Source organism: Microtus oregoni, unplaced genomic scaffold, assembly GCF_018167655.1.
Source record: "Microtus oregoni isolate MIOR12 unplaced genomic scaffold, Mior012 000007F_ref0000211, whole genome shotgun sequence".
NCBI classification, from domain to species: Eukaryota; Metazoa; Chordata; class Mammalia; order Rodentia; family Cricetidae; genus Microtus; species Microtus oregoni.
This window is the reverse complement of record NW_024543066.1, coordinates 2,694,686-2,716,910: the sequence shown is the minus strand read 5'-3', so window position 1 is coordinate 2,716,910 and position 22,225 is coordinate 2,694,686. Positions and strand designations below refer to the sequence as shown.

Sequence of the window (22,225 nt, the reverse complement as noted above, 5' to 3'; positions counted from 1 at the left end):
CAACCCTTATGAACTCACTTCTATGAGGCGTAGGGACACCTTCAGAGATCTTCAAGTGTCAAGATGTGAGTTCAGAAACCGATTTCCACTCAGGGCATGGCAGTACATCCATGTTTGATTTCTCCTGTTACTAGGGGCCAACTCTGGGAGTAAGAGACAGGCTATGACCACTGCTCCAAAGCCAAAGAACACACTTGAGTGAGGTTGAAAGCCTCCGTGAGATTTTGCCGATAGCAGAACTGTGTGGGATGTTAGTGAGGCAGCCTGATGGTGGTCGGTCTTGTGGCAAGAGCAAGCTGAGGGCAGCCCAGGCCACCGAGGGATGCCAGGTGGAAGGTTTTCAGTCCACAGATTTGGCTATTAGATCTGGATGGCAGAATCCTTGCAGGATTAATTTTCTAATATTGGAAAAACTTGGCAGGAAGCGAGATAATGATAGGAACCCCTTTTTGCTTCACTCTCAACTCTCTTCAGCAACAGGAAAATGTGCCTGTGTGAGGGGACAATTATTCCTACATCAAGACTTTCTTCTTGAAAAAAAAAATCTCCCGAGAGTGATAGATCACAATAATTCACAGTTCTGTTAATCAAGAATTATTGATTAGTGCAGCGACTCCTTATCCATGTGTCTTTTCTCAATTAAAATCGCACCTGACCGGCAATGATTGAAGTTCCCAATATTTAATTTATTGATAAAAATCAACAAAATGAATGATTATAATTTAATCTCAGATAATAAATTAATCTAACTTGGATGAGGTGCTGATGGGCTTTTAATGACCGTAAGCGACGGATTGTGGTTTGGAAGCTGAAATTGATGAAGCAGATAGTTTCTAAGTTATTTCTTGAATATTAAAATCGCATTATAACATTAAGGCTACTGTTTATTTCACGACTTCTTGGCATAAGTGTAAAGCTAATTTTGTAACGTTACTCCCAAGAAACTCGACTTGGATGCATAAAAGTTCCTAATAATTCACTCACCATAATTGCTGAAAATAGTAGTTCACTTCTATTTTTTTACTTATCCTTCTTTGTGTGTCTGTGTGTGGGAAGGTACACAATGAAGCCAGAGAAAGCCTCAGGGGTTCTTTTTCCTTAGGAGCACAGCTCACTCTGGGACCTGAGCTCACCAGTAAGCCTCTGATGCTGTGGGACAATGGTCTAGTACCCGGTCACTTGCATTGTTTTAATAAAACTCTGATTGAGCAGTAGCCAGGCAGGAAGTCTAGGCAGGGTGATGAAGACAGGAGAACTCTGGGAAGAGGAACGAATCAGTCCACAGTCCTCACCCAGACACAGAGGAAGCAAGATGAGAATGCCCCACAGATAAGAGGTACCAAGCCACGCGGCTAACACAGACAAGAATAATGGGTTAATGTACAATGTAAGAGTTAAAAAGAAGCCTGAGCTCATAGGCCAACCAATTTATAATTAATGTAAACCTCTGTGTTGCTTTGGGACTGAATGGCTGCGGGACCGGGCGGGACAGAAACTTCTGTCAACACTCTGCTGGTTGGGTGGTGGGCTCTAGGGATTAATCCACCTCTTACTGCTATCCCCCAATCCCCATCAGCAAGGGATTACAGAGGAATGCCATGCCTGACATTTTGTGTTGATGCTGGGGCTCGATCTCTGGTCCTCACGTTTTCAAAGCAAGTGCTTTACTGATTGAGTCATCTCTTAGCCCCTCTCCCCATTTTTATAGGTACTAGAAAGCTTGCTTTTCCAGGCTGTAGGAGGAACAAATAATGATTTGAGACTCAAAACAAATCTTCTTCTTATAACGGAGCCATTATCAGCTGCAGCTGAATTTCAGTGGTGCTCTACAGGCTTCCAGAAGGCAACTCTCTGCACAAGCCGTCGCTACCTCTCCTGTTTGTTCTGCCACACACTGGCCCTTATCTCACAAAGCCACACCAGACACTTTGCACAGTGACTATAAACTGTCTTCATTAACTTTAACACCACAGAGTCCTGGTTCCAATGCCATCTCAGGGAAACTTGTCAGGAGGCCTTTTCTTTTCTCGCCTGCTCTCACTCTTAAGGAGAGCAATGTACACATAATCACATCAGATAGCTGAAGACCTCAGTAGATTTGGATTTATTAATAATAATTATTGCCTTATGCCATATGTGACAATGTGGTAGACAAGTTGCTGACTGTTATTGCAATTTCTATGCCACAGGCAAATTCTGACAACAAAATTGGATTAAACTTAAGAAAGGAGGGAGACAGGGCCACTTGTTCCACTGTGATAGTACTCCCCAAATTCCTGTATTCAAAAGTCTTGTAATGAACACTGCCAAGAATGATTATCAGAATATGTAAAGTGGAGCCCAGAACACTGTATGAGAAAATAAGAACCTGTGATAGCTGAGATATAAACAGTCTTCAGTTCTTTCTTTAAAAGAAGAATTTATTTTTATTTTATGTGTTTGAATGTTTTGCCTGCATGCACATATGTACCACGTGTGTGCAGTACCCATGAAGGCTAGAAGAGGGTGTTATAGTCCCTGAAACTGGAGTTACAGATGGCTGTCAGGTGCTATGTGGGTTCTGGGAACACAACCTGGGTCCTTTGCAAGAACAGCCAGAGCTCTTAACTGCTGACTGATTATTTAATCTTCAGCTCTCAGTACTTAAAAACAGGGACAGCATGTGCAGGACTTTATAATTTCTTTTCAGAAAGATACAAGTTTATTAAAATCTTAGAAAAAACCCAAAGCTACTGAATATTGTGACTTATTTACAAGTTTTATGCGAGGAGGCCGGTTTTAATTATCATTTCAAAAGAAATTTTTCCGTTTAGAAATATCAGCGTTTCAAGTATTGTGGTAGAAGATTAACAGAAACGTTAAGTGACTGCCTCAGTTAAAAGCAGATAAACGAACGCTTTTAAAATGCTTTGAACGATAACTGCTTCTTAAACAATAATTTCCACAAAATTATTCTTGTGGCTCATCCAGACAACAATATCTTGGCTTATATAAAGGCTGACATGAAAAAGTCAAAGTAGACCATGAGCATCCCTCCCTTTCATGAGTACATGTTACCTGGCTGCATGGTAAGGGCTGAATTCATGTTTACAGAGCTTTGGGGGTGCATCTTCACTGTGGGCGGCAGTCAGGGTCAGATGTGGGTGAGGGGTGATCCCCACCCCATGCTACTTCTTTTTTGGTTGTTGTTGTTTTGAGACAGGGTTTCTCTGTGTAACAGCCCCAGCTGTCCTGGAACTAGCTCTTGTAGACCAGGCTAGCCTCAAACTCACAGAGATCCGCCTGCCTCTGTCCCCAAGCGCTGAGATTTAAGGTGTGTGCTACTGCCCCGTGATCACATGATTCTCGTGAGCCATCTGAGTTCGCTCCCGCGTGCCAGTGACTGTGCTGAAGGAGGTCCTCCCTGACATGGTAGCTTTACTCACCCTGGGGTAGAGGGTACAGCAAACAACATCACCACCTTCCTTCTTTTACCAGAACCAAATCTTCTGACAGTCCGCCTCTGCATGCTCGGGGTTGATTGGTCGCATACCACAAACTGCTCCGGGTTTCTAGGAAGCAGAACCATGCTACTGACTGTAACATCTATTCCTGCACTACTGCCCAGGGATTGAAATGTACTTGAACTTTGTGATCTCATATTCCAGATCTCCTCCGTGCCGTCCAGAAGATGCACTGATGACATTATGTTCATCTTGTGTAAATGTTGCCTGGTTAACAAAAGAAGAATGGCCTCGACATTTCTTCAATGTTTTTCCGGATGTTAGAGTATGAATTCTTACTGTCTGATTCAGAGAGGCACTAAGACCTGACTGCTGTCCTTGACACCGTTACTGTGCCCTTCCAAATCTTCTTAAACGCTGTTCAGTATGAATCTGCCGCACCTTGAGCGCTCCATCATGGGCCCTAGGTGCTAACGCTTGAGTATCTCTGCTGAAACGCCTACAAAGGACAGCATCATCCGTCATCATGGAATTATCCTGGGCCCGACACTTAAGATCCAGAATCCCGGTTTTCTCCGTTGGGAAGTTCCATTCTTCAACACACCCAGTGACCAGATACTGACCATCTGGGGGAAACTGGACACAAACACGCTCCATGTGGGATTTCTGACCAAACACGCTCAGTTGTGCAGGAAACTTTTCTTCTTCCTCATCTTAGGTGGCTGCTTTGAAACAAATACATGGTCATTCCAGGAATAAGCACCTCCGCTGCCATCACCACCACTCAATGCCTGTCCCTGCAGTGCCCTGAGACAGAGGTGCCAGACTGACTTCCCTGGTGTATACCCAGGCAGTTGCGGCTCTCCTTTTCTCTTTGCTACCCTTATCTGAGTATGCCTCACAAGGATCAACTGAAGACCTGACTGAGAGGTTTTCCAGGGGAACATAGCATTCTGGTTGTGTTTGCTTTGACATTATCATGGGGTCTGCCTGCCTGTCTCAGAAGTGACCAGGCAGCACCCAATTCACAGAACTCTATCAATTCAAGGATAACCTGTTCATAGAAGTCAACAAAGTTTTGTTTTTTTTGGTCTGGCAATTTCAGGGATTGTACAGCCTGTAAAACAGTATCCCAATGGCAACTGTATTAGTATCAGCCATGGCACTTTCAATGCTGTCCACAGTATTCAGAGAGACAGCAGTCACCTCCTGTGTGGTGGCCAACACCTGATGTGATAAGACAAATCACATTGGAAGACTCGACTTTGATAGACATAATGGTTCTGTTTTGGGCCCAGGCCCCACTCAGCATAGACTTGGTCGTACCACACCTCAGGACATGTGAACTACAGCTTTAATAGTGAATCATCAAATGCAAATTTTTATGATTTTGAAAAAGATTAATACTATTTGTCAGAACTGGTCACATGTTCCTTTTCTTAACAGAGTCCCAATTGTTTGAAAATCAGTTGTTTGATCATTTGACTGAGAGCTAAACATTTGGTCATCCTTGTCTTGTATAATTAAAAACCTCAACAAAACCAAAGAGTCTTATGAGATATATTTATTCGCCTCTCCTTCAAAAATTAGGAAAGAAAACAAAAGTTTTAACGACATTTAGCGGGGAGAAGGAGGCTGGCGAAGGAACTAACCTAATCTTTTAACTGTGTACTCAGGGAGACCCACCCATCCACGGCACCCGCTGAGCATCAAAGTTCTTAACCTCAAAGGCTCCTAATCTGCATCTAAGGAAGATTTTTTTTTATCCAGTTTTATCACAGTCAGAAGCAGAAACCACAGGAGTTGAAAAAGCAACTCATCATGGAAGGTCAGGCCCCTCACAGAGTCTTAATTAGCATGTTGGGCATCTTGAATTTGAAAACGTTATGCCAAGGGAATGTCTTTTTCTTTTCGAAGTCTTTTTTTTTTCCTTTTAAAATTTGGTGCCAGTTTGCTCTTGGGGGGTCACAGAGATCATTAGGTATTTTGCAGGTGAAGTGTAACAACAAAAACAATAGCAACAATAACAACAACTACAACAGCAACAACAAAATTCTCCACTATTTTTCTCTACTGCTAATATTTCTGATGCTAAGTATGTGTGTGTGTGTGTGCGTGTGTACATGCGTGTGTGTGTGTTTTCCCCACACCAATGAGTTCTCTCGTTCCCTCAACACTGAGTGTCCTGCAATTTAGTTTTGACATTTGTCGGACTCCATGGGTTAAGGGCTCAGGGACTCATTTTCACAGACAGTGTCCCACCTCCCTGTCTTCATTTTAGATGTCGAAGTCCCATGTTCTTTTAAAGATTTATTACTTGGATTGTGTTATGTATGTGTGCCTGTATGTTGATGTGTGTACAAGTGTCGCATTCCTGGGAGCTGAGTTATATAAACAGTTGTGAGTGTTGGACATGGGTGCTGCAAACTCAAACCCTTTGAAAAGCAGTACACACTCTTATTACTGAGCTATCCCTCCAACCCCAGCTCCCACATTCTTACCTTTATTTATGTAACCAGAGGGTATTTTTTTAATCTTTTGGGAAAAAGCCTGCAGCATGGCTTGGTAGTCCTGTTAGTTTAGGCTTTGCCACCCATTACAATACACCAGTTGAAAGGGGGAGTAAGGGAGCAAGGCGGAGAGAGGAGACGTCATCAGTGTGTACCAGGAAGAGAAACAGATAAAGCGATCACAGAAGATAAGGTAGAGTGACATCATTCTTTCTCTGGGGCACTGACGCACGTGATCTTCAGGTTTAAATAGGGGAGGAGCTGGGGCCAGGAGCATAATTAATACCATACTGCTCAGGGTGTGGCTTCTCTTATCGTTTCCCCAGCTCCACACCTGCAAAGTGATCCTAGAAGAAATGGCTGTTTCTGTCATCAGGTGTGGAGACCAACCCGGATCCTAAAGCTGATGGTTTCTGTTCCAGAATGTGGCACCCACTCATTGGGTGGGTCAGGTTGGGGGTGAACATCTGTCCTAGGCTGTTGGGTTCTTGGATTCCCAAGGGGCTACAGGTTTAGGATGGTGATTTCTTGTGCCTTTAGCCTTGCAGGGAGATGGAATAGATTAGTCCCACAGACTCTCCTGGAGCGCCTAACATACCCGTTCAGAATCAAGCAGGAGTCTGACCCAAAGTAACGGAGGCAGCTGCAAAAGGAGAGGAGAGCTGGCATAAGAACACAGCCCTCACTTCAAAGATTCTCTTTGTGAGATATTTTATTCTGGAGCCAAAGACACATGACCATGGCCCAGGGACACAGACTTAGATATCCCCAAATCCCACCTTGCAACCTGAAAGCAGTTGTAGGTTTTTATAGTACCAGAACAAAGAAAGACATAAATTAAGACTCTTAAAATACACTGGTAGAGACATCAGGTAGGCAGGTTACAGCGAAGCAGGGGAAACTCTGCCATGGGCCTCAGAGGTTGCCTGTTGACATTTGTAGCTATACTTAGGTAAAGTACACTTTAACTCACCAATCATGTTGAGAGACAGAGAAGGTCAATGTAAAATGAAAAAGAGTCAGTTTAGTAGTGAGAATAATACCTCTAAATACTCTCTCTCTCTCTCTCTCTCTCTCTCTCTCTCTCCACACACACACACACACACACACACACACACACACACACACACACATATTCAACATAGGGGTACCCAAACATTAAAGCCCATACTGATAGGTCCAAAGAAAATAGTTTAGGCATCAGTGCTTTTATAGTTGGAGGAATTCATTTGCACTCCACCTTCAGCAATGAACAAAACAGTATAAACATCAAAGTTAAGTTTGGACCAAATGAGGCTGACATGAAAAGTCCATCAAAGAGTATTGGGTTTGCAGATTTTTCTCATTAGTACATGGAACATTCTCTAGGGAAAATCTCAACAAATCAAAAAGTATTGAAATTGTATCAAATATCTTCTTTTTTATTATTTTGTATGTATATATATATTCTTCAAATAAGTGAAAATGAAACCACAAAATCAAAAAAGCAATAGGATACAGTAAGTTCAGCACTAAGGAAAATTTACAGCAATCTACATCTGAAAGAAAGACGGTTCCTTAACTAACTATCATTGCATATCAACAAGCTGGAGAAACAAGAACAAACCCAAGGTTCGCCAAAGTGAAGAGATAATAAAGATTAGAACAATGTATGAAAACAATGAAATGAAATGGAGACAAAAGATAAAAGTCAAATTCCTGGCTAGACTAAGACAAAGAGAAGGTTCAAATACATCAGATCACACACGGAATGGGAGACATTACAAAGGACAGGATAGGAATAGAAAAGATGGGATGAGATTATGCTCTTTAAGTACCAATCACTTTGCTGACTCATACGACATGGACAAATTCCTAGACACATCTGTTTTACTGAGCCTGGGTCATGAAGAAAGAGAAAACCCAAACAGGTCAAAAATAGCTAATGGGATTGAATATCTAGTGAGGAGAACCCAGGACTAGAACGATGGCTCCATTGCTGAATTCTACCAACACATGAGAAATAATCTCAAATCTCCTTAAGTTGTCTCAAAGACAATATTATTATTTCCGTTTTCTAAAAGGAAGGAAATTCTAAACACTTTCTGTGAGGGCAGTATCTCCTTGGCCACCAAAGCAAAATAGGAAGGACACAGGGCTAAAGTGTCCTATTATCCACAGGTGGATATCCTTGATGAGTTTAGGCATACAAATTCTCAGCAAAAATGTGAACAAACCAACACACACACACACACACACACACATGCACACACGCACATGCGCACATGTACACAGTCAAACCATGGACTTAAAAGGCCCACCCCACACATTTGCCTTGATCTAATCCTTGGTAATTTAGGAGCTGTCAAAGTCGGTGTCCAGGGTGAAGTACATACACATGGAGTCTTCTAAAGCACACTTGCCAGCTGGTCATTTTGTGTCATTTTAGACAAAGTGGCTCAAAATCTCAAGACAGAAACAAAGCCCCAGCTGCAATCCCAGGCACACATGTCTTTGAAAGGATCCCATCTGGCTAAGAAGAAATCCAGTTTGTGTCAACGGGTGATTCTTCGGCTTGGAGTAAATCATCCTTTCGCGGAGAATAGCTTGTCCTCTTGCGAAGAAATTAGGCGCAAGGCTCATTCTGAGCACTGCTCAGCATCTTATCCGTCTTTTCTGAAACCATCCCAAATGTAACATTTCTACCAAGTATTTGTTGACGCTATGGTCCCCTTCCAGAAATATCTATTCTATTAAAGTGCACTCTGTGTAAGCTATCAACTTCACATACTGTCAACTGTTCCCGTGGAAATGAGGACTGATAAACTCAGTCACCTGCAGGAACTGGGACAGTTTGATAAACAGTATAACTGCACCACTGAGGCAGAAAATAGCAGCAGATGCACAGCCTTCCGTGGCAGGCCAGAGACACAGTCTGGATTCTGAGGATCATGGTACAATAACACAGGGCCTATGAAACACCCACAGGCTTGGGATGGCTGATGCTGGTTGTCAGCTTGATGGAGTATACAAGCAAGTGAGAGATATGCCTCTGGGGGCCAGTCTGTGGTGACTTCTCCACCAAGAAGTAACTGAGTTGAGGGGTCTCTCCTCAGAGTGGGCAGCCCCTTGCTATAAGTGGCCCAGAAATAAGGACATCCCAGGAAAAAGCTGTGCTGACTTGCCTGCTTGCCTCTGCTTCTTGCCTGGGAGTGCGCTTACGTTGTTTCTACAGTTGCTGTCCTTCCCTGACATCTGACCCTGTCTATTCAGTCTTCCAACTTGAAATGAAGACTGGTGACTCCCTCGGTGTTCTCTAGACCTTTCGTCACACCCTGGGAGAGCTGACTCACTCAGCGAAGTAACTCACCTGAGCCGTTATAGGATTCCAAGTCTCTCCAGCATGCTCACACCCATTGCTGGACATCCCAGCCCTTTACATGTAAGCCAATCTATCAATCCCCCCTTTAATAGATAGCGATGTTTTACTCAACAACTCCAGTTATTGGACATGTAGAAAACAGGCTGAATGATGCCAAAAAGTTTAGGGTTTTTAAAAAAAGAACTATAAATCTTGAAAATTAGTAATTTGTGAATTACTGTAACTTTGACTCTTAGCCACCAAATCCAAGGTAAAGCCTTTTGTAGGAAAATCATGGGACTACAATAGTCTATGCCTATCCACAAATCCAATGTCTGTGCCCCTGGTGTAGCACCCTTGTGGGCTATATGATGTAATACACTTATGGAAACATTTTTTTCCTATTTACTCGATATCAGAGATGGATAAATCTTTGATTTGCTTGGGACAAGGTGTGCTAAATTTTGGGTAGGGTTTGGCATGAATGGGGGAGGGTTTTTCTTCTTCCATGAGCAATTTTACAGTTATTAATATTAAAATAGCAAGCGAAGGATTCGAAGCTGCCCTAGATACTAAATACAAGAAGCTTTAGGAATAATTGGAGGTTTCACACAAATCACAGGGTAGGATCTCCCATTGACCTTGAGCATGGTCTCTTGTTCCCATGACGACCAATTTTCTATTTGAGGAGTCTGATTAACAGAGAACGGTATTTCCCAAAGGCAAGATACATCAGCTGAAGAAAATTAACAAGTGCAAACCAGAGTTAAGCAATGTTAAGTAGGTTTATTTGCTGAAGACTTCCCCGAGCCTGTGGATGTTGCTGCCACCACTGCTCCCACGGTTGGTCCTGATAAAATGACATCTGTAGTGACAAGCACATTTGTCACTTGCCAGATGCCAGGTGTTGGTCTAAGGGTCTTCCTTGCATGTGTCTGCTAGCTTACTCCTCTCAAGTCTGCGCAGCAGGTACCATTATTTTACATATGCCTGAGAAAGTAGATCATTTGCCCAGGGTAGTCTAGCTCAAGTCAGAGGAAGGCTCAGTCTAGGCTACTTCTCAAGTTCCCTTGACCTTCTTCCAGACCCTTCCACCCCTGTGGCAGCTCATGGGAGTAGCTTTCCATGAGACATAATTTTGAAAATTTGGGGGTAGGGATGGAACAGAATGGAGAAGGATGCCGGGACGTCTGCCAAAGGAATCACAGCAGACACCCTTTCTGTGGTCCTGAGCATGGAAGACTCTGCTCTCACCTGTGTGACCAAATGCTCTGTGGTCACAGTTAGCACTTAGGACTTTAAAACATCTGCAATCTTTCTTTCATGTCTAGTAAGGTGTGTGTGCGTGCACGGGACACTTAACACATTTCACTCAAGGAAACAATTCCTGCTTTAGAGGTGTCTTGTCTCACAGTGTACTACAGTAGTGTATGGTCATCAGCTCCTCTAACCAGCATCTCCATTCAATCCTAGCACCTCAGAATTAATCTGAGCAGAATCTATAAATTCTCTTTGTATACTGTAGTAATAGGAGCGGCGGGGCTGCATCCCCGGCACCCGGCCGCCCACATGGCTAGCTTATGCCCGAAATAACAACACACAAATTGTATTCATTTAAACACTGCTTGGCCCTTTAGCTCTAGCCCTTACTGGCTAATTCTGATATCCCCATCAACCCATCTCTAATAATCTGTGAGCACTGGTCTTACCGGGAAGATTCTACGTCCATCCTGGGTTGGAGCTTCATCGCATGTGCCTCAGAGAGCAGAGCTATCCCCGTGTCTGCCCAGAAGCCGGGAGCATGGTGTCTCTCTCTGAGGCGTCTTACCTCACTTCCTCTTCCTCCCAGCATTCTGTTCTGTTTACTCCACCCACCTATGTTCTAAGCTATGAGCCCAAGCAATTTGTTTATTACTTAACCAATGAAATCAACAGATTGATATACGACACTCCCACATCAGTATACGGATTTTTTAAAAAATGGTATAAATAGGAGAAATAGATAGCTATCAGATGCCTTCTTCAGAGGTGTCGTATCTCACAGTGTACTGAACTAGTGTGCTGGTGTTGGCTCCTCTAGCCAGCATCTATGTTCCATCATAGCACCTCAGAATTAATTTGAACAGGATATAAAAATTCTCTTTGTATACTTGTTTTTTTTTAAAATATGGTATAAGTAGGAGAAATAGCTAGCTTTAAGACATATGAAAATGTTCACCCTTAATTAAAGAAATGAAAATGAGAACACAAATCAATACTCTTTTTTTCCTACTTCACAAATGGGCACACTGAACAGGTCATCATCTATACAAGGCTTGGAAAGATCTTTTCACGCACTGTTGGAGGGAATGGAAACTATTATACATCTTTGGAAGGCTTTTTAGAAGCCTCAGACAAAATCAATATGAAAATTGATGGACAGCATCAGCCTTGCAGAAAACCGCTTCCACCTTCACGAACTCAGCTGTGTGTCTGTCTCCTTGTGACAATCCCTCACAATCTGGTCTATGGTTTGTGGACCTTCCTGCAGCTCAGAAACAAGGTCTGTTTATGACTTCACAGAGTTCATTATTAAAAGCATTTTAGCCACCGCCTCGCTTGGGCTCCAGAGGGTATGTTGTATTTTCTCGTGGTAAGTCTGATGCTCCTCTTTCCCTAAGGCAGGGAACTCCTCCTGGTGACTTCCTCCAGGAGACTCTTCTGGCTCGAGGAGGGAGGGGACCCATGGCAGTAAGACTGAATGCTGTTTACCTGAGAAGAGCAGGTCTCTGGGCTAAATATTTCACACAGGACAAGCAAAGGCGGCAGAGCCATGCATTTTCCATTTTTGCTGAATAGCCCTGACAACTGTCACGTCTGTATTCTTTTCTGAGCTATAATCTCATAATATTTTGATCCTTAGATAAACATCATTGAATCATCACACAGTTAACCTTGTGAGGTTTTCTGAAGCTAACAAGCCAAGACAATGTGGATTGATGGGTAGTGGCAACCATGTTTGAACAGCTATTACCATTCAGTGTGGTTTGTGGAGTGTTTTAATAGCTGACAAGAGGAGGGAGTTCTGCCTTCCTAGAGGGAAGACACGGAGGTGACTTATCTTCCTGATTCTAAAGGGGATTGTGGGCATCAGTGGGAAGTCTCACCTTCTCTTCATATGTCTCACAGACTAACAAGTGGGACTCTTTTTTTTTAAATCTTGTATTTTTTTTCACTTTTAAGGAAAAGATATCTAGCAAATATCGAGTATTTTATGTTTCTAGAGTTGCAAGGGGCTCTAAATTTTTTGTTCCAACTATTCATTTTTAATGGGTAACATGAACCATTAAGCAAATTAAACTGCAGAAGGTATAAAAACTGAGATTAAAATATCTAAACTTACTTTAAGTGAAGAAACTTTGAAAAAAAACAGAAAAAATCAAGTATTCAGTTTGTACTGAAGTTATTATTTAGGTTATTCTGGATGGTGACAGACATTGGCTCATGGCATAGAGCTCCTTGGGGAAAAGAAGGGCAGTGTTTCATCTTGGAGAACACTCATAGACATGGACAGACTTGATGGAGACGCAGAATGGGGAGATGACCCGTTTCCTAGAGGCCACACATCCTGTCCTGAACTCCCTTCCCGGCGTTCTGTGTAGCTGATTTGGATGAATCTCTATTTGCTGACGGCACATATGAGTGGGAGGGAGACATGATCTTCATAATGACAGAATTAAGATTCAAAATAATTTCTCTGTGGGGCTTGGGGAATAGCTCAACTGGTACTGCAAGCATGAGGATCTGAATTTGATACATAAAATTCATGTAAAAAAGTCAGATGTGCTGTTCTGTAATCCCAGTGCTGGGGGCGGTGGCGTGGAGACAGGTAGACATCTGGGGCTCCCTGATAAGTCAATCTAGCCTAGTTGATAAATACCATGCCACCGAGAGACCTGTCTCTAAAAGAAGGAGGGTGGTACCTGAGGAACAGCACCTGAGGTTAACCCCTGGTCTTCACATGCAGGTATCTACACACAAGCATGCACACACATCTCTACACCTGCACACAAAGAATACTCCCCCATGCACATACATTTACACAGACATAAAAACTGAGTCTAAAGTGTTAAATTAACCTGAGTAGCGGGCTAACAGAGATAACTAAAATAACTCCAGAGTTTGCCTCAGTTCAGAATGGCTAACATGAGGCTTGGCAGAGGTTGTAGTGGCACACACTTGAGTATTTTCATCACCCATGAAAGTCAATGTCGTCCTGCATACTGTCAAGAAAAAGGGTCCCACAGCCTCCATTCAATAGGAGGACCATCAAGGGACCAAGTTCCAAAATGTGAGCCCACAGAGAACCTTTCACGATTGAGCCACAGCAGTGAGTTTCTCTTCTTCTTCTTCTTCTTCTTCTTCTTCTTCTTCTTCTTCTTCTTCTTCTTCTTCTTCTGGAGAGTAAATGTGCTATGCAGGTTGTTTCTGTGAAGGGTGTTTATGCAAGGGTTGTAGATTGCTCTCAGTTTTTGCAGATATGTGATGTGGGATTCCCCTTTGCATGCTGTGGATACCATTGGTAAATAAAGATGCTGTTTTGGACCTGTGATAGGGTAGAGCAGAGCTAGGTGGGAAAAACTAAACTGAATGCTGGGAGAAAGAAGGTAGAGTGAAGAGAATCCATGTAGCCTCGTTGGACACAGACGCTGGAACTTTCCCTGGTAAGCCACAGCCATGTGGCGATACACAGATTAATGGAGATGGGTTAATTTAAGATATTAGTTAGCCAGAAATACGCTCAAGCTATCGGCCAAACAGTATTGCAAATGATATGGGTTCTGTGTGGTTATTTCTGATCTGAGCAGCCAGGAACAAACAAGTGTCCTCCCACTTCAGACATGTGACATATCCTCTATGAACACACATATGGATTTTTTAGGTCTTAGGTAAAGTAATGACCATTGATGCTTCCCACTTAGGTATTAAGGTAACCATGGCCCTCAGAAGAGATTTTTCAAACAGGAAGGCCAGGTTTTTCTAAGCATTAGGATGAGAGTGAGCTGAGGTGTAACCCTCCTGGGAGTCAGAAGTAGTTAAATTTTGATCACCTGGAAGAGATTTGAGTACGTGCCAGGTCTTGAAAGTGCCTGTTGTGTGTCGGAAAATATTCAGTTATGTTCTAAACCCACAGAACCTCTTTTATGGTTTTAGATATAGAAATCATAATTAAGGTCATCGGAGAATTTTTGTGTAATTGCTTGTGATGAACACTGGAACATTGTATGTTGTTAGCCTGTAATACAGTGTTCTTTTTTTGTATCAAAGTCCAGATTGCTAACGGCTGAAAGTAAGCTCCTGGCTTAATATGTGTGGATTTTATAGATGTCAGGATTATTCATGAAAGAGCCAGGGAGTGTGACAAAGACTTTTATGAGGATGTGGGATTTAAACCAGATCTGCTACCAGATGCCGTTTTTCAACCGTGTCCCAGTCACTGCACTGTTTCTTAATATTCCCTGGAGCAAACCCTTGTGAATTGTCTGATTTAGGAGTTCACCTCCCTCCCTCTCTACTCCTCCAGAGTTATTCTGTCCTCCCTTTTGCATGACCCTCCTGAGGCCTGTTTTATGTGAGTCTTAAATATGAAGCAGAATTCCTATGAAGACAAATTTGATATTGCCAGATGTGGACTGTTGCCATCTGTATGACATGCAAAGAAAATAAGAATCATGGCTTCCGCTTGCCATTGATGTGATGAACTGTTGCCTCAAGTGAGGCTGAGGTGGCTCTTTGCCTGGAAATACGGAATAATGGATTCACCAGGATGGCAAATTTCCTTAGGGTGATTGACTTCAGCTTACTTCCCTGATGCTCGCATCCGGCAGGAATCAAGGGGGAAGTAGGCCACAAGGGCATGTTACATTAGAAAAGCTGTGTACATCCCTAGAATAAGTTACAATCAATTTTATCAGCCAGAATGCTGGGCGTTGTGGCGGAAGAGAAGTGGAGAATGAGCTAGTGCCTCAGAGAAAGTGTAGGATCAATGACGCAGAACCAGTGTCTCTCACAGAGTGGATGCTGCTCTTCAGTGCATGACCTGAGAGGCGTGGCTTACTTCAAGCATTGGTCTTCAAAGTACTGGTAATAGTCTGCTTGGGACCACAATTGCATTGTCAAGATCAAATGAGAAAAGATACAGAGAATGAACGAATCAGTAAGATGGAGCTATCACTTGTACCAGATCAGCCCTGTTTCTGTTATAGGCATCCACTTTTAACCAGCCCTATGGGAATCAGCATTGTGTTAGACACAGGATCTGACCCAGTGAGTAGGACTGACTTTCCTTGCTCTGTACTGAAATGCTGTGTGGCTGCCAGCAATTCAAGTGGCTTCTCTGGATCCAGGTTTAGTTTTGTCCCATTTGTTGTGTTTAGGTAGAATGGAACATACCAAGAGTTAGAATTCTCTGAAAACCTGGCTGTATATAACCCAGCGCCACACTGTAAGAGACAAATACGTGTACATAGTCTTTCTGATTAAACATCAGAACCCACATGCTTTGATGGAAGCCACGCACCAATCAAGCGGCTAGAATAGGATTCATTGCATGTAACACACATTTGACTCTGCTGGGGAATTCTGGGGAATTGTTACCACGTGGATTCGGACTGAATAAGCCCCAGGTGCTGGGGGCTTGGGATTCTGTGTTTCTAACCAGCTTCCTGATGACGTGTAAATGAAGAAAGGCTATGTGTCTTTCCAGTTTGGCCTCTTTACTTGGTGAAGAAGACCCTTTCTCTTTATATACACAAAGGAAATGAAATTTCCACCTCGTAAAGACACTCTTTTTTTTTCTATTGCAGTGTTATATGCCACAGCAAAAATGTGAGGGAGCCCATCAGCCTGTTGATAGGTGTATCTTAGTTACTGTTCTATTCCTGGGAAGAGACACCATTACCAAGGTAACTCTTGAGAGGGAAAGCGTTTAATTGGGGGCTTGCTTACAGTTTCAGAGGTTCAGTTTATTATTATCATGGTGGGGGGCATGGTGGCATGCAGTGGCTGAGCGCTCACATCCTGATCTGTAGGCAGAGAGATACAGACTGGCCCAGACCCATGGGCACACCTCCTCCAACATGGCCACACCTCCTAGCTCTGATCCTTACAAACAGTTCTAGCAGTGGCTAAGCATTTAAATATATAATCCCATGGGAGCCCATTGTTATTAAAAACCACCACAGGGTGAATGGGCAAAAAAAAAAATAGGTGAAAACACACAATGGATACTATTCAACCTATGAGTAAAAGAGATTGCTGTTTGTGAAAACATGGATGAATTTAGGGAACATTGCAGTAAATGCAACCACCACAGAACAGTAAATGCTGTATGGCCTGGTTATCAGGACAAACTGTGTGTCTTCAGGGATAGAGAGGGAGCAGCAGTGGCCATGGAAAGAGTCAGGAGGGGAGGAGCAGCGGCTGGTGGAGAAGGGGCAAAGAGAATCTGAAGAAGGAGGTCCAAGGGCACAAAGTTACAGCTAGAGGCATTTGGAGACCCAATACACAGCAGGAGGGCTTAATATGCACTTGGGATTGGGACGATGGCTCCATCAATAAAGTGTTAGGCATGTATGGATGGAGGCCTGAATTCTGTCCCCAGTCCTCATGTGAAAAGTCAGGTGCAGTGGTGCATGCTGGGAAGATGGGAAAACAAGATGATCCCTGGGATTTGTTGGACAGTCAGCAGTCAGCATAAGCTACTTAGTGAGTATGGAAAGGAAAATGGTGGGCGACACTTGAGGAGCAATTGCCAGGATTATTGTTCTCTGGTTTACACACACACACACACACACACACACACACACACACACACACACAAAGACTACACGTTGGAATTTCACTGAGAGTGGAATTTAGCTACATGCACCACACACACAAAGGCACCTTTGTGAGACGGTGCATTGCTAACTTGCCTGAACTAGGGATCTTTCCATGACATATGTGGACATCGGAACACTTTGCTGTACCTCCCAAACAACAAAATTACAAATTGGTCTTTGGCATGTGAATTTTAATGTGGACTCTCCCCTATTCGTATTGATTTGGTCAAGACAGCTTAAAAGAAAATAAAGGGCAGATAAATTAAATAATACAAAAGGGCAGGAATATAATATAAATTCTTCACAGACGTTCAAGAGCAAAACAGCAGCTTATCTTGAGACATACAACACAGACTCTGGTAGAGTCTGATGGGCATATACCAGAGCCAAGGTCTCTGTTGTCTCCATTTTGGGTCTTGACCAAAATATCTGTGGGCCGGACATATACAGTTACTCCAAACATAAGCAGTACTAGAACCGTGAAATTGGGACAATTGACGTCCGATATATCTGTCACTAAAAATAATTCCGGTTGCTGGTTCCAACCTCAGCAAATTGCATGATCTGACTGTCATAAAATTCACTTTTTACTTAAGAACTGTGAATAATTTTGCCCTGGAAAGAATTTTGCATAGAACCCATTCTCTTTAAACTGTCAACGTGAGTCACAGAGAAGAAAAAGGCCCGGGGATAAAACGAAATGAAATGTCTGAAAACTCCACCCGTCAAGTTTCAGGGGACCATGGTGACCTAGTGTGAGATGGATGGAAAGACCGTGACTTTTCAGGAAGCCTTAGTGGGAGACAGGTGTACATCTCTTCCAGGCCAGGAAGTTCTTTTTGATGTCTCGAGGTTTCGGTTTCTTTGACGACAGGCATGGAGAATGCATGTTGATCATCGGAAGCCAGAATGGCTTCTGCTCACAGTCAAGCCTCATTCTCTGCTTTGAAGTCTCAGAGGGAGGGCAAGAATGTGAAAGCCGGTGTGGAGAAAGATGCTTGTGTTTGTTGGTCTATGGGTTGAGAATTAGTTTGTGCTCTTTCTTCTTGGACATATGAAACTTTCAAGAGAAAACTTAAGCAAGAAAAACAAGTGGGAAATTTTGCTGTCTTTACAATTCTAAGTGGCCTCAGGAGGAATGTCCCGAGGTAGATTATAGGAAATATCCATACATGTGCAGATTTATATATCATGTACTTTATACATTATAACATATATATTTATGGAAAAAGGAAATATTCCTTATGTTGAGTTTTGGTTCACAAACAGAGTTTTGTTTTAGAAAGCAACCTCTTTTTACATTTTATGTAGCCAAGAATTCTTTTGTGACATGAATTTTAGTGACTTGGTCAGTGAGGTTGGATATTTTGATATTTGCTTTCATTAATTGATTTTTTTTTGAAATTGGTTACTTACTGCTGCTTGGACAGTCATCTGAGTTGGTTCTCTGCTTTGGAGGTCTAATTGCATGATTTTCAAAGTCTCAGTCTGATGGAGGAAGGTCATTGGTTAAATAAAAAGAAACAGCTTGTCTCTCATTGGTTAGAAGATAGGTGGGAGGAGTAAACAGAACAGAACGCTGGGAGGAAGAGGAAGTGAGCTCAGACTCCACAGCTCTCCTCTCGGGAGCAGATGCCTGAGAGAGACGCCATTCCCTGCTCCTGGGCAGACACACGCCATGAAGCTCCGACCCAGGATAGACATAGGCTAGAATCTTCCTGGTAAGACCGGTGTCCACAGATTATTAGAGATGGGTTGATCGGGATATCAGAATTAGCCAGTAAGGGCTAGAGCTAAAGGGCCAAGCAGTGTTTAAATGAATACAGTTTGTGTGTTGTTATTTCGGGGCATAAGCTAGCCGAGCAGGCGGCCGGGGTGCTGGGAACGCAGCCCCACCGCTCTTATTACTACATCAGTCTTAGTGTTAAAAACCCCCAGGTTACAGAGCTTAGATCTAGCCAACTAACACACTGGTTTGGACACTATGGTATCTCAGAACTTAGTGACCACTATCTTTTAAATCTAATTTACTTTTTCATGTATATGGGGGCTTTCCCTGCATGTTTTTTCCTATGCCTGGTGCCTGTGGAGGTCAGAGAGGGTGTCTGATCACATGGGCCTGGAGTTACAGATAGTTGTGAGCCTCCATGTGGGTGCTGTGACTCTAACCTGTGTTCTCTGGAAGAGCAGCCTGTGCTCTTAACCACTGAACCATCTCTCCAGCCTCCGTAGCTAATATTTTAATGTGAAAAGGTGAGCTTTGCTTTTTCTTTTCTTCCTTTCTTTCTTCCCTCCCTCCTTCCTCCTTCCTCCCCTCCCTCCTCCTCTCACTCCTTCCACCCTTCCTCCCTCCCTCCCTTGATCCTTTCTTCCTTCCTAGCTTGTTGCGGGATGGCTGAATGGGCAGTTGGAAGATGAAGGAGAATTTTCATTGCTTAAGTTCACTGCAAAATGCATTGGCTTGGAAATATTTATGATGTTTTAAAGAGTTTCTGTAACTTCTCATCTAGTTCCAGACTCTTCTCCTGCTCTGTTGGAAGGTAGCAGGATATTACTAGTGATTGAGAGCAACCCTACCTTCCACACACCAGTTCTGCAGAGGATCACATTGACACCTAACCATGGCTACTTTGCTAACATGGTAGGTGTGATTAATGTCAAGACATGTAGTGGCATTTCAGTTGTATTTTAATAAATAAAGCTTGTCTGGGGATCGGGGAAGCAAAACAGCCATATTGGCCAGCCTTATGGACCAGGCAGCAATGACATACACTTTTAATCCTAATACCCACACTAGTTGCCATAGAAATGGGGTGATGCATGCCTTTAATCTCAGCCCTAGAGAGGATTATAAAATGGGAGGAAACAGCTCTCACACACAGTCTCATTCTGAGATTCCTGAAGGTAGGATTGCCATTTTTGGGCTGAGGTTGAAGAAAGCTGCTTTGATTTTCGAGTCTTCAGGTTGAACCCCAATATTTATGCTAATCATGCTTCAAAGCATGAATCAGACTTGGTTCCCTCCCATCTGCAAAGAATCTTCTGCTGTGTGCACACACACATACAAGCGCTTGCATGTGCATGTTTTAATTTGAGCATTTTTTAACATTATAGCTAATCATTAAAACAAGTGGATTCTCACATTTCCTCTTCATGTAGATAAACTTGGCTTAAACTAGTCCAGTCTGTTTCTGACTAGAGTGCTCTTTTCCTTTGTGTTCCAACTCAATCCTACCAGCTGAATTGTCAAATGAACCATCTGTAGGGATCCCTCCTTTTTTCTATGCCACAACCCGATTAACAGTCTACATGCTGAACACAGAGAGCAGACAAATTTTCTTTTGCTACATTTTTCTTCACATACACATGTAAAGATTTCAATAAATTCCAGTTATTGGTGAAAGAAATATAATCTGAGCGTGGGAATGGTGAACTGCCAGGTCCTGAATTATGTCTCGTGACACTGTGACAATCTTCTTGCCTTGTCCTTCAAAACCCAAGTCATGTGGGAACCATAGGCCTCTTCTCACATGGAAGCCATTACTGGGAGTTAAGTGACTGCAGCTTTTGGGATATAGCCCAAATCCCTTCCCTCAGCTAGTCATATTACCAGCCCAGCACAAACCCTGGAGTCTGTGATTCTCTTAGTGGCCTAAAGTTCTTTGTTCAGAGCAGTTTGGTCATGACCGTAGCAGTTACTTTTCTGTTGCTCTGAAGAATCATGGTGGCCAGAAGCAGCCTGCAGAAGGGAGAGTTTGTCTGGGCTTAGGGTTCCAGAGGGAGAGTCTGAAATGGCCAGGGAATCATGCTAGCAGGTGGTCAGTGCAGGAAGCCGAACACTTGTAAGGAGGCCGTTTGTTGGTTCCTGGCCGCTTAGCCCCAAAATAATCACACAGAAAATGTATTATTTAAATCACTGCTTGGCCCATCAGCTCTAGCTTCTTATTGGCTATTTCTTTTTTTCTTTCTGTTTGGGACAACTTTAAAGTTTTTCTTTAAACTTTTTGTACCTACACATGTACATGTGTAGGTACAAAAACAGGAATGTACCTATACAAAGGCTCAAAATAGGCCATCTTTAAAAACAAAAAGGCAATGATTCACAAAAGACTATGAATAGAACATGTAACTAGCTGATATAAATCTAATAGGATTTGTTAAAATCAGTCATATCTGATAGCACATCTGAAGTGTTCTTGTATAAAATATCATGTGAAGAAAAAAATTTATCAATGTCTAAAAAAGTGGGTTTGTTCATAGACAATCTGACAAGTTACCATAAAAAGTGTTTCCTGAGATGTAAGAAAACACATTATTTTTCTTGAACCCTTCTCATCCAAGACTTTCCACTCAATAAAATAGCTAACCCTTACATATTAATTTAACCCATCTCCATTAATCTGTGCATCACCACAAGGTTGTGGCCTACCAGCAAAGTTTCAGCACATCAGCTTCAGTGGGCTCCATGGCTTCTCCCTAACTCCACCTTCCTTCTCCCAGCATTCAGTTTAATTTTCCCTGCCTACCTAAATTCTGCCCATACATTAATGATGATCACAGCACACAGAGGAAAATCTCACATCTAGCACTCATATCTTCATCCATGTGCAGAAAGCAAAATGTGTAAACTCAAAGTAGGGCAAGGCTATAAGAGCCCACGCCTAGTGACGTACTTTCTCCAGCAAGGCTGGACCCTCTCCCTAAACATTGTCACCGAATGGGGCAAAGTATTCAAATGCTGGAACATGTAGGGGACATTTTTTACTTAAACCACCACAGTGGTCTTTTCAGGTGGGGGAGCAAGAACACTGGAATGGTAGGAAGTGCAGGCATGATGGGGTCTCTGTGGCGCTTGCAGGGAAGACCATATTTCTGCATTCCACCTATAGGAACATGTCTCATGAACAAAAAGCATCACAGACACAGAAATTTTACTGTCTCCTTGATCTGTTGCTTGACTTTTCACCACCCACAGTTGACCTCCCCAGCAGCACGCTGCTAACTCAGCTGCTGGATCCCTTTTGGACCAGAATTGCACATTTGATCACATGCCATAGGGCTGGTCTCTTT

The 22,225-nt window shown here is 42.9% G+C and overlaps 1 pseudogene; it reads right to left on the bottom strand.

Moving 5' to 3' along the window:
• Nucleotides 1-3,320: 3,320 nt before the first annotated feature.
• LOC121450638 lies at nt 3,321-4,719 on the bottom strand (annotated as a pseudogene).
• Between the last annotated feature and the right edge of the window lie 17,506 nt (nt 4,720-22,225).